The sequence below is a fragment of the Anomalospiza imberbis genome, chromosome 3 (genome assembly GCF_031753505.1).
Source record: "Anomalospiza imberbis isolate Cuckoo-Finch-1a 21T00152 chromosome 3, ASM3175350v1, whole genome shotgun sequence".
NCBI classification, from domain to species: domain Eukaryota; kingdom Metazoa; phylum Chordata; class Aves; order Passeriformes; family Viduidae; genus Anomalospiza; species Anomalospiza imberbis.
Window position 1 is genome coordinate 48,575,527 of NC_089683.1, and position 13,171 is coordinate 48,588,697.

At 35.5% G+C, this 13,171-nt stretch overlaps 1 long non-coding RNA gene across 1 annotated transcript in view; it reads left to right on the top strand.

Annotated features, from left to right (window-relative positions):
• The first annotated feature begins 2,710 nt into the window (after positions 1-2,710).
• The window catches only part of LOC137469900 (uncharacterized), a 51,034-nt gene continuing 40,573 nt past the window's right edge, over positions 2,711-13,171 (top strand). The window contains exons 1-2 of the long non-coding RNA XR_010996771.1: positions 2,711-3,201; positions 7,390-7,512. This is a non-coding gene — a long non-coding RNA (uncharacterized lncRNA). The remainder of the gene's footprint in view (positions 3,202-7,389; positions 7,513-13,171) is intronic.

Genomic DNA, 13,171 nt, shown 5'->3' on the forward strand with positions numbered 1-13,171 from the left:
TGAGATGGAGAATGCGAGGGTGAAGGGGGGGCTTTGTCCGTGGTGCTGATTGAACTCACCTTGGAGCACCTTGCTCCGAAGCCAGTGTCTAAAGGAGAGGAAAACGAAACAGTAACAAAATCTGCTATTTGGGCACAAAAACATAAGCAGATAAAAAAAAAAAAAATTAATGACAGACACTAGAGAGAAAGATAATCAATTAACCAGAAGTATTTATAGGAGACATATTTTCTTCTTTATTGATAGATTTTTTCATTTCCATCTGTGTACAAACAAAAGCAGAACTATGAGAGATTTTTTTTCCTTTATGTATACTCACTTACTCTGAATGCACCAAATACTTCTTAATAAGAATGCAGAAGAGCATAAACCACCTTTTTAAAGACTTTTTTACAGCAGAATTAACTGGAATCATTTCAGAAATTGGATGGCCCAAAAGTAGACAAGCATAAATTTTTTGTAGCGGTAAAGAAAAAAAAAACCACAACAAAACCTATCAACAATAAAGAAAAAAATACCAAACAAAAAAGCATCACTACCAACAAAAACTTAAAGTATATTTTTTCAGACTCTTCCACATGCTGCACCAATATCTTTTGAAGAGATCTTTTGGCTTCCCAGGGAATCTCAGAAGGGTTTTGAATTCCCTTAGACGTAAAGAACTTGTCATAAATTTCATTGAAAAGCTGTGGCATCTTGCAAACAAGTACTCATGGTGAATTCACAAAAGCTTGGCCATTCTGTTATTTCTCAGACCTACTTTAAAGTCAAAACTTAAAAACTGTACTGAGATATAATCTTTTTTTTTTTACATATTTGTTTACTTTCCTTCCTTTCTTACTTTCTTTTTTTTATTTCTTTCTTGGATTTAATTTTCTTCCCCTTTTTCAAAAGAAAGGATAAAACTGACTTTTTCTACATTTTCCATATAAATAAACTATGCAAACTGTGTCTTTAGAAAAAAGACTCTTTTGTTGAGACATATGTTAGTAGATTTTAAAATTTGGTCAGATACTATGCAGTTAGAAATAGACCAACTGATATTTTAGTAACTTTAAATAACTTAGAATCAATTCTACAAATGAAAACAAAATCAAAGCCATTTATTAATATCTGAAGATGCTTTGACAAGTAATAAAGCAAACAACCACATAATTTTGAGGCATAGAAATTAGGTCTTGAAGAAAGATTAGTCACTGAAGGAAAATGAATGATGGCTTTGTATCTGGTAAGGGTTTTCAGATGGGTTTTTTGTAGGATTATTTTTGTTTTGTTTTTTTGTCCTGTATTGTTTTGTGAGTTAGTCCTCTGGGAGGTCCACTGAGTAGTGCAGAATTCCACACAGCCAAGTTCAGTGGCTTAAACCTTTTTCATTTTTCTATTTCTAAACATTTTGATGGTTCTCCATTAATACAAACATGAGTTGCTGATATTGGACTCACTTCTCTGAGTTAGTTACCTCTCATGTCAACTCGGTGGTACTCCAGAATGCCACCTAGAGAAGGCTGAAGACGTATTTAGGCAAAATGCATGTTTCTTTTCTCAGGAATATCTGTCCTTATGCAGTAGATATCTGCTACAGTGTCATTTCCTCTGACTCACTGCCACATTATCAATCACATTTTGACATGGGAAGGTTGTGGCTTGAAACACACAGATACATTTACTCTTTAATTCCAGTTTGCATAACCAAATTTTATAGTAAAAGTGAATCTTTTACATGTGGAAACTGAGTTTGCACTAACAAAATGTGGTGAATGGCAAATCAAAAAGCAGGGTTATGTAATATATATGTGTGAACCCAAGAGATAAATAATGGCATTAGTTAGGGGTGACATGCTTAACCAGGGGAGAAAAGGCAGAGTAATTTATCTCTGTTTTCTCTTTGTTACCATTCTTGTAGGGGCTATAGCTGTCTTTTATACTTCTTGTTGACTCCTTTGTGTTTTCACAACGTAAAGAAAAATTTTTATATGCTGAATAATTTTTCTTTTTATTATTTCTTATGCTCTAAAGCCAATTCTACCCTGTACACCAGGTTGCATTCCTTCGGTAACCAATAATGAGCATTTTCTGATTTGTATTTATAAGCCTGGTGTTAATATAGCTCTAATATGCCTGTTTTTTCAAGGTGTAGGATGTCACAGTATAATATGAAGTGCATAATAAACAGCTAGGGTGTTTGGAAGGTGTGACGTGTGGAGAGATACCCAGACCAGAGGTTTTCAACCATGGTTTCATTTCTGCTTGTACTACCTTTGAACTCCATTGGTTCTTACTTTCTTGGCTACACCATGATCTCAAGAATCTGCATAACAGAATAACTATAGCAATCTTCTTGATCTGCAAGTCATGGATTGAAGCTTCTTCAGGCTCTGAAGAGGCTAGGAAATACCCTGTTCTCTCAAATGGATAAGTTATTTTCAGACACACAAAAATTGGGCATTGCCTCTTCTCACAGAACTTTTGAGAAAAACAAATGCCATTGCTGAACTTTATATGATGCAGAAAGACAACAAGACACATTTCCAAAATGAGTAATACAACTCCAATATAAACGCAAAGCTTTCAAAATACAGGAAAACAATCTTCCATTAATATCCTGAAAAAATCTTCCCCTGAAACTTATGAGACAATAGAAAGTTTTTTAAAGTTTATATTATCGGATGCTGAAATTATGTTTGGTGGGCTCTTTTTTTTTTCTTTTTTCCCTAAATGACAGCTATAAAGTGGAATAATACACCAAACTTACAAATTTAAAATAGGGAATTTAATAAAAAGGATGAACACCTATGGACAGGGTTCATTAGGCTTGCTACTAGCAGAAGATAATGAATCACCTGCATATTACACAATGATTCAGGTTCTGAAGCTAAAATTTAATCTTTTAAACATTGGTTAATATTATCAGCCACAAGTCTTCTGGGACTTTTAATTGTCTGATTTAAATTAAATGCTTTTTTCCAGCTTTTGTTATCTCCCAATTAATTTTCAAAACCAATTAAGATAAAAATCACCCATAATAGTATCATACTTATTATTAAATGTATAGTTTTGTCAATCTCATTTACCATTTTGACCTACCCTTAATGGCTCCTGATTAGAAGGGGCATAGACCCCAGCAGTTGTGCCTGTGAGTTATTCATGCAGTTGGAGAAGCATGTTCTTTTCAATTGAGTATTGGTTTTACTAACTGAAGAGGTAAATGAGTAGTTTACAATGAATAATTCATTTGACATGTGTAACCCATTTTTAGGCTAACATAATATCTGCAAGTAGATCCCATTTTCCTAGCAATACGAATTGAATATGTGCAAGAAAACTCCTTTTGTGTTTTCAGTTCTGTTGGAGGAAATGCAGTGGTAAATGTAAAGATATTTACTGTTAGTTCAATATTTTTTTCTTAACTGAAAAATTGCACAAAGATATTTGGTGTCAATATTTACAATCCCAGTGTTGCAAAGGTTTTTGTGAGTGTATAATGTTCTCATGTCAAGTCCTAGTAGACACAATGTAATTCATGTTTATTTTTTGGAAATCTGCTTTTTGTAAGCTCTTGTAAGACTTCATAGAAATGTAAAATGGTTTGGGTTGGAAGGGACATCAAAGATCATCTAATTCCAACATCTCTGCCATGAGCAGCATATCATGCTCAATGTCAGGTTGCTCAGAGCTCCACCCATCCTGGCCTTGAACACTTCCAGGAACTGGGTAACCACACCTTCTTTGTACAACCTGTTTCAATGCCACACCACTCTCAATGTACAGAACTTGCTCCTAATATCTAATCTAAGCCTACCTGCCTTCATTTAAAAGCCGTTCCCCCTTGTCCTATCATGCCTTTGTAAAAATTCCCTCTCCAGCTCTCTTGCAGGTCCCTTTTAGATACTGAAGGGCATCTACAATGTCTCCCTGGAACTTTCTCTTCTCCAGGGTGAACTAGCCTAACTCTCAGCCTCTCTTTATGGGAGAGGTTCTCCCTACCTCTGATCATCTTTGTGACCCTCCTCTAGACTCACTCCAGCAGGTTCACATCCTTCTTATTTTAGGGATCCCAGAGCTGGACACAGTACTTTGAGTGGGGTCTCATGAGAGCAAAGTAGATGGGCAGAATGCCCTTCCTCACCCTTCTGTCCACACTGCTTTTGACGCATGCTTGGACACAGCTGGCTTTCTGGGCTGCAAGTGCACATGTCTGGGTCATGCCCAGCACGTCATTCACTAACATCCCCAAGTCCCTCTACCCAGGGCTGCTTTCAATCCATTCTCTGCCAAGCTTGTACTTGGGATTGCTATGACCCAGTTGCAGGACCTTGCATTTGGCCTTGTTGAACTTAAGGTTTCCACAGTCCCACCTCTCAAACCTGCCAAGGTCCCTCTGGATGACATCCCTTCCCTCCAGCCTGTCGATTGCACCACACAGCTTGGTGTTGTAGACAAACTTGTTGAGAATTCACTCAAACCCACAGTCCATGTCACTGACAAAGATGTTAAACAGTGCTGATCCCAAAACCAAGCCCTGAGGAACGCCACTAGTCACTGGTCTACAGCTGGATATGGAGTTGAGCCATTTACCTCAACACTGTGAGTGAGACCATCCAGTCAATTCCTTATCGGTCAAGTGGTGCCTCTATCAAACCATTGTCTCTGCAGTTTATAGAGAAAGATGTCATGCATGACAGTGTGAAATGCCTTTCACAAGATCATACAGATGACACCAATTGCTCTGTTGCCCAGTCACTTCCTTATTTTCCATGTATCTTAGCATAATTTCCAGGAGGATCTTCTTCATGATCTTGCCAGGTACAATGTGAGACTGACTGGACTGTATTTACCCAGGTCTTTCTGGTTTTCCCTTTTTAAAAATGAGGGTCATATTTCCCCTTTCCAAGTCAGTTGGAAGTTCACTGGACTGCCGTAACTTCTCAAATATAACAGACCGTGGCTTAACCACTTCCTCTACCAGGTCCCTCAGGACCCACAGATGCATTTCATCAGTCCCATGGACTTGTGCATCTTCAGGATCTTTAGACAGTCTCACACCCACTCTTCTCCACAGCAGGTGGGAGTCCTTGCTTTTGCATCCTGTAATTTGGTCAGTGTGGCTAAAGCACTTTTTGGTGAAGACCAAAGCAAAAAAAAGCCATTGAATTGTTCAGCCTTCTCCATATCCCAGGTAACCAGGTTTCCCATTTTCTTCCAGAGAAGGCCCACATTTTCCCTAGTCTACCTTTCATCATCTCAGTGTTTCTCCTTTTGAATGCTTGTAACCAGTGAACTGAAATGAGGCTGCACACATGGATAAAATGGAACAATTTAAAATGTGAACTAATACAGCGTGGAAATAGTCCATATTCTTTCTCTGGGCCTAACTAGCTCCACTGTTTTTTTTGTGCTCTGAGTTCTTTTCTGAGTACTCTATCATCGCTTTCCTTTATAATTAGACTGTCACATTTGTGTATGATACAACATGACATTAAAAAACAGAGTAAATAAGTCAGATGATCACTTGTCTACATAGTTCACGTAAATACAGTTGAAAAGCTCTGCATTTCAGAAAATTAAACCTTTTATTCTCAAAGGTCTGAAAGTCAGAATGTAGATCATTTATTGTATTTTTCTGTTAGTTGAGGACCAGATAATTTCTTTCCTGTCACTTATGTGTCTTCTTTTTCTGTAGCCACTGGCTAGTTGGAGTTTTTTACCTATACCTGAAAATAGAATGTACCTGAATATATGTATTTAAGAAAAGAATTTCTGTAAACCAGCATCAATCCTTGAGAGCAATCAGCAGCAAATCTGCATGTCAATTTTATTATATATACCAATAATATAAATAAGTCCAAGAACCAAGAACTGAATGTATCATTTATAAAGCTAGTATTTTTTCAATAGTGAATATAGAAACTGTATAGAGAACCTTTATTATTCTTGCTGCAAACATTTTATATGATAAATTGATACATTTTTCAAAAATGTTTGTTGTTGACCAAACCACTGACATTCAATAAGGATTTTTATTTGGATAAATGCAAAAAAAAAAAAAAAGCAAGTGGTAAAGCATGAATAAATATTAAACTTGAAGGATGTTGAAAGAAAATAGGAGACATAGAAACAACTGAACCATTGCAAGAATCATTTGACTGTTTATTTCATATTGTTTTCTCCACGTAGAGTATTTATTTTCTCCCTCTAAATTTGCCCTCACTGAATCACAAGGTTTTCACCTTATGGCATCAGATGAAAAAAGTTAGCAACTTCCTAACTGGATCTATCTTGACTATGATCCATTTCTTCATTAAACTTAAAAATCTGCAGCTGAGGAGAATTAAGCCTTAAGAACTACAGAGGGCTCATCATTCAAGTAAATGAATGTTCTGCATGAGTGTTGGAAGGAGTAAGAGTGAGAAGAGTGAGCCATCTGTTTTAGAACTGACACAGGATTTAGAAGTCTATATCACAGGTACAGATCATAAGTCAGACCTGGCACTTACATTTTTCTGTGAATATTACAGGGCCTTTCTGAAATTAAACTGAGCCAAAGGCTGTGCAATCCATGCTGCCCAGAGATTAAATTAGACTAGTTAGGGAATGTGGTGAAATACCCTGGTTTATTTCCAGGAAAACTCCATTAATCTATTATTCAAGCAGAATATAATATAAATTAATCATCAAGGTAAGTCCATATCCTCTATCACACCAGCTGTTTATATGCAGGGAAAGAGAGAGAGAGAGAGAGAAATTGATAAAATTCTTCTAGTCTAGAGAATGAGGAAGGAAATCTTACATATCATGATTCTGGAAAGGAGACCTAGGAATGTATATGGTAGTAAGATTGTATGGACCTGTCCTGAGATAACTTCAGCCAAAGTTTTGGAATATTAAAAAATAAAGCCTCTATTTACAAGCTGGAGTACTCAGTTGCCACTGCTTTTCAATGTTTTGTTCCAGATAGAAATAAAATGCTGGTATACTTCAATGGCAATAAGGAACATGATATTTTAAACCCTGTTGGTCCATATTGTATCTATGTCTCACCTTTCAGTATGAAGAATTTGTACAGTTAGACTCATTTGTAGAAAGAAGGGGTACAGTAAGAGGTTGTACCCAAAATGAAAGCTTGGTCCATGAGTTTGTCCTAAGGAGCTCAATGACCAAACTAAGCTAATATCAATATTTATTTCATAGAATTATGGATTTTACTTCAAATTATTAACTTTTAATATTAATCTTTTCTACAAGGAAGCTAATACATCCTTCTTGAGTTCTTACAACTTATCTTTCAGTGTAAACTGTAGGCACATTGGCCACCTTAACAAAATATTTCCAGCAGAGTATACAAAATTCCTTTCCACTTAAATTAGCTCAAAAACTCTATCTTTTCCATAGATGGTCTGTACCACAAGCCAGACCACTGGAAATTAAACTTAAAAGGCATTACACCAAGCTGTAAGAGAACTATAGTGACTCCTTTAAGGCATCCTCAGGAACTAAACTGCTCAGTAAAGATAGGTGAGAGTCATATGCACTTCATACCCCTAATACCTCTAACAAAATCTATATACAAAATATTATGCTGTGTGTTGAAATATCTGCTGCCTGACAGCCAAAAAAAATCTACTATGTGGCAGGAAATCTTTATGTCTCATTGTGTTCAACTTCAGAAGAGAAAGTTTGCTATTCCTCTTCTCTTTGCCATCGCACCTACTTTCACTGTATGTGGTGCATTTTGCACAATATTAAAATATCAAACTGGTCTCTCAGATTGTACCCCATGTGTATTTACTGCTATTAGAAAGTATTTTTTCCACATCATAAGATAAAGATAGTTTACCTTCTCAGCTAATATGACCTTTTGTTGCAAGATATTTCATCAAGTGTCAGAACAATATTCTGCCAAAATGCTGAAAGTTCAATCTGACTCACAGTACTTCTTATTTCAGTCCCACAGCATACTACCTGGAGAATCGACTGATGTAAATTATGACCTCTGGCCATTTTTTACTTCTTACATTAACCTATTCCTTTTCAGAAAGACAAGCTACAGATTGGTGTGGGTGTCATCAGAATATGTTAGGACAATGCTTTGCATTTATATCTAAAAATACGTTGCATTTTCATTTGTGTTTATGCAAACATTCAGTAAATTAGGAGAAGCACAATCAAGAGCAAACAAATGCATAAGTATTTGGTGAAAGAGCTGGTATTTATTTTAGAAGTTCTTATTAACCAAGCAATAATTACTCTATATACCTTCATTTGTTGACTCCTTATTTTAAATATTACATGATTTAAAAAATCCCTATATATTTTTCTATAGCTCATAACTCTTTATTTTTAAAACTAGCCATTTTTAATAATAAAAAGATGGGCTTTCTTAACTATTGTGTATAAAAGTGGACTTGTTCCTGGTAGTTCTATGCTGATCCCTTCTATTCATAATGAATTCAGTGAGTCTACATGAATAAAAAGGAAAAAACATACAAAAGATTTGCAAAATTAGATCATCTATTATTAAAATAGTGAAATTAAATAGAAAATCCTTAACTGTTAGATTTCCACAGAGGCTACTGTGTCTGCAGTGTATAAGAGGTTCCAATCTTTTCCATTAAAATTTTTGTCCCCTTTTCTCTGTGTGAAAGACTGAAGCATATTTTAAAGGATATTCAGCAGGGAAGATGGTATTCTTTTTTTTAAACAGTAAGATAGAGTAAACGGAATTAGTTTCCTAACACTGTAAAGTCTCCCCAAACACAAAGTCATAGCTTTATATTAAGAAATGTAGACACTATGAGAAATTCAGGTACTATTCTTCAGATAAAGGTTATTGTAAATATAAAACTAATTGTCCAAATTACTGGACCAGAAATGAGAAGCATAAGTCAGTCAAATGAAAGTAAGTTAAATAAATCAATCAAATTAAAAGCAGAATAGGAATTTTATAACATGAGTAACCAAAATCTTGAATCACTGCCAATATTACTACTGACAGACTGGTATCAGACTGCTTCATCTGATTTAACCTTTGTATGTAAATGTGCCTCCAGCAGACAGAGCATGAAATCCCAAAGTCACAAGCTGCAGAACCAACTATGTGTTTTTGTGCTTCTTCATTGTATACTCTTACAGGATGAAAATTTAGTGTGAAAGAGCAATAAGTGTAATCAGACATCTTTTACCTGGTAAACAGGTAGAGTCTACATGTTTTTGAATTATGAGATGAGATCTTAGCTTTATTATCATACTTAAACAAAAGGGTCCCTTGCTGTGTATTTCTCTTTTCTTTATTTGTGAATGTGTTTTTCAGTGTCTATACAATTTGCGAAGTGGACAGAAGAAAGCCATTGTTGTCAAAATTGCCTTAGCTTTATTTTTATTCCTTTTTTTTTTTTTTTTTTTTTTTGACATCTTTCATAGCCCACAAATCCAAAAGCTTTTTTTCTGTTTTTTTTTTCCATTCACATATAAAAATTAATCATGATTTTCTGGGTTCAGCCTGTCATGGATGAGGCTTTGAGAAAAACTAATGAGGAGTTCTTGGTGCAAACAGTAAGCAGTGGTTTACCTCACTAGTTTCAGATATTTACACAAGAAATTGTCAGATTTCGTGATTCTTCTATCCTCGGGTGGCCAAGGCTCTCTTCTACTACACTGTCTTGCCCCTTATGTGATGCACTCACACCCTTCTGTTTCAATGTACCTTAATTACTACCATTCCCAAAACACACTTTCAATAAAAAGCAGTGCTTGTGTTAGGACAAACAGTGAACAGATTTTATCACAGTTCCATGTCCTGAGCTCTGAGCTGTTTTGGAAAAAGGACCCACAAGATATAAGTCTTCTATTCTGGAAGGTCTTAAACTAGAAGTGAAAGTACATGAGCTGAAATTAAACATTACTGAGAGCAGGTATTGACAGTATTTTCTCCAGAAATACTAGAATTGGAGCTTTTTAGAAATTAGAGCTATAAAAGTCATGACATTGGGAACTTTTGACTATAAATGTAGAGCAATTACTTGGAGATATTACCAATAAAAGGCAAGTAGTCCTTCTCAAGAGCTTACCCAGACAAAAAAATATTGACCCAAACTCACCCCTGAACTCTGTTTCCTTGATAATAAAACTCATCATACAATTTACGCATACATGAATTATTTGAGTCCTGACAATATTTCTGGGAAGAGGGAAATTGATTTTGTTTAATGTAATAATGACCCCATGTTTACACAGGGATTTCAAACCCTGCATATTTTACAAGCTGATAGTTTCAAGAATTAAGTCTTGAATTTGAATTCACTGACACCAACATTTTCCATTACCTTCTTATTGTGCTGCATATGGTGCATTTTGAGATGAATTACAAAACATCACAATAAGAAAGAGCACTATGTGACTGTTTATATGAGGAATACAAAAACAAACTAGCAAGCCCCTCAGGTATTCTTATTAAAGTGGGGGAAGGGCATTGATATAGACAGAATGGAGTTCCATGAACTGGAATTTGACCAAGCTAAAAGGATTAGCAGTCTTCCTTGACCAGAAAGCTACCAAGGGAACATTAACGAGGAGACACATCTGGCAAACAGGCAGCTTGGAGGCCAAATAATACCATCCTTCATCAGCTCTTAAAATTCCACAGACCTGAAGAGTGTGGCTAGAAGAGTTTCTAGGAGTGATATTTCACTGTGCAGCAATAGAATGACTGGAGTTATGAGGCCAGGGATAAATCACATTGATGACCTTATTGAAACAGCCGTGCCTGGAAGGGAGGTGTACTCTCTTCCCCAGACACAAAGAAAGCAAGCTGATGCAAGAAACAAAACCACTTGTGCTCTGGGGACACTTAAACCTGCCTGTGAATGATTATTCTTCTCATGAGGGGAATATGCTTTAATTATGCAAAAAGGGGTTTTGGGGCAGTTGATATGGAAAATAAAATCCTTTAGTATTTGTATTTATCTGCATGGACATGTGTCTTCAGTCAAGAAAATCTCAGTGTTAAATTTGCATTTATAAAAATGATCATAAATGCAGTGAAACTATTATTTTCATAAATTTTCCCAATTCCGAGAAAATCAGTTTTTTGCTCTAAATGTCAGTTACTTTCTGCTTCATCTCACTAATTGAATTATGGTTTACTTTTACAAAGGAAAAATGAGGGGAAAAAATGAAAATAAATAAACGGCCAGGATTTAATAAACAAGAGAAAAGGAGCTTAAGCCCCATTTAAGCCTCATGTAAATCTTAGGTTTAAATTCACTACAGGCTTCTTTTTCTTTTTTTTTTTTTTTTTAAATATGTCTTAGATTTCTGTGAAAGGTTGCCATATGGAGATAAAAGAGCAGATGAAATAAAAAGAAATAAGACAAAACAATAAAACTGTCATTGTTTTCTTGACCTTTCTCAAATGCATTCATCATCGGGTATATGGAAAATTTAGTTAGAGCTTTGAAACTGCTTCTTGTTCTGAGTGGAATGATCTCCAGTATCCACTTACCAATAGCCCTTTCTGGCAAGGTCAGGTAATAAGAGACCTCTCTCTGAACTGAAACTCTACAGCAACCAGTGACTCAAGACAGGGTTTGTTTACTCTTTATTTTTCACTTTCTGGCAGAGGTAACAGAGGCTAAGCCAATTTCTGTGCTATTGTTAGCTTTGTGTGAAGTTCACATGATAACATATAAAAAGATGCCATGTTGCATTTCTCAGTTGTGTGGCAGGAAAGTCAGAGGAAAGAGCAGAAAGCAAGAAAGAATCTTCCTTTCTGAACAAAACACCCTTTCATTAGCTTCATAAACATACCAAAAGAGTACACAATTCCTGTGTATAACTAGATTTTATATATATATATGTATATATATTTATATTATATTATATTATATTATATTATATTAATTATATTATATTTATTATATTACACTATATTATTAAGTAAACATGTGCCCAAGTCTTTGTGATGCTCACTGTGGTTTCTAAAATGAAATATGTGCCACTGTGTCCTTTAGGAAAGAGCTACAACAGGAGCTTTTCCTGTTCTTTTCCTGTTGTTTTCCCAGAGCTGACTAATCCCAGTAATCCTTCTTTGATCAATTATGAATTTTATTCTCAGATATCTTCCAACATTGATTTCATTAGCATTTCTGTTTCATGCAGCTTGTCTTTTAAACAGAAAACATATTTACTTGCTATTTTATATATAAGTTGTATCTTTTAGTGCGTCAAATCTGATGCTAGGTGTGAATTCAGAATAATTAACTGCTTGCTACATACAGAGGAGCTTTTGAGGGCAATTAGGTGAAAGAGGTGTTATTTTCAGAGCTGCTATCAGAGACATCTGATAGCAATATCCTTACTTGCAAATGAAATAGCAGAAAACCCATGTAGCCAACATATTTTTTATTATTTTCTGACAGACTCTAGCTACCTTCCAGCCTAGTTGGGCAGAACCCTTTGTCTTTTAATGTTTTGAATGGCTTAATTTCATGGTGTTTCTTTTCTTTCCATGAGAAAATTATTTTAAAATGTGAAAATTTCAAGGAGGTACATTTTGATATGCAGCTCCTACCTCTGATCTATGCTGAACATTTTTAAGGTTGGAAGTGTAAGCTAGAAATTTGCCAGGGGTTGCAGGGAAAGGAAGGCTGTTGGTAAGAGCATTTTTGCACTCTGGAATTCTTTCCAAAATTCTGTTCTTCGTTAAACTCACATCATTCTTCTTGTCTTTCATTCATTGGTGCCTTATGAGGTCACTAAAGCACTTTAAACTTTTCATACATGGACAAGGACTCTTAAGAATATGCCCATTAATTCCTCACATACTGCATGCCTGCTACAATATTTAGTAAGGTAGAAATTCCAAATTTTTCACTCATAATCCCTTTTGCTATTCATAGAGATTTTTCTTCTTAGCACTGTCTTGCCTACTTTCTAACTGACCCTTTCAATAGCATTTCAGGGACTGGCAGTTGCAGGAGATTGTTGTCTGGCCTTCATTTATCATTAGCATAGATGATTACATTTAATAGAAGAACCTGAGGAAATAAATGCCATGTCTCTGTCTCCTGCTACTCATGTTTTTAAAGCAGTGATAAGGAGGTAGAAATACCCAAGAAACAGGGCACGGAACTTGGAATTTAGCACACAATCTGCACTGCAACAACACCAAGCTGGC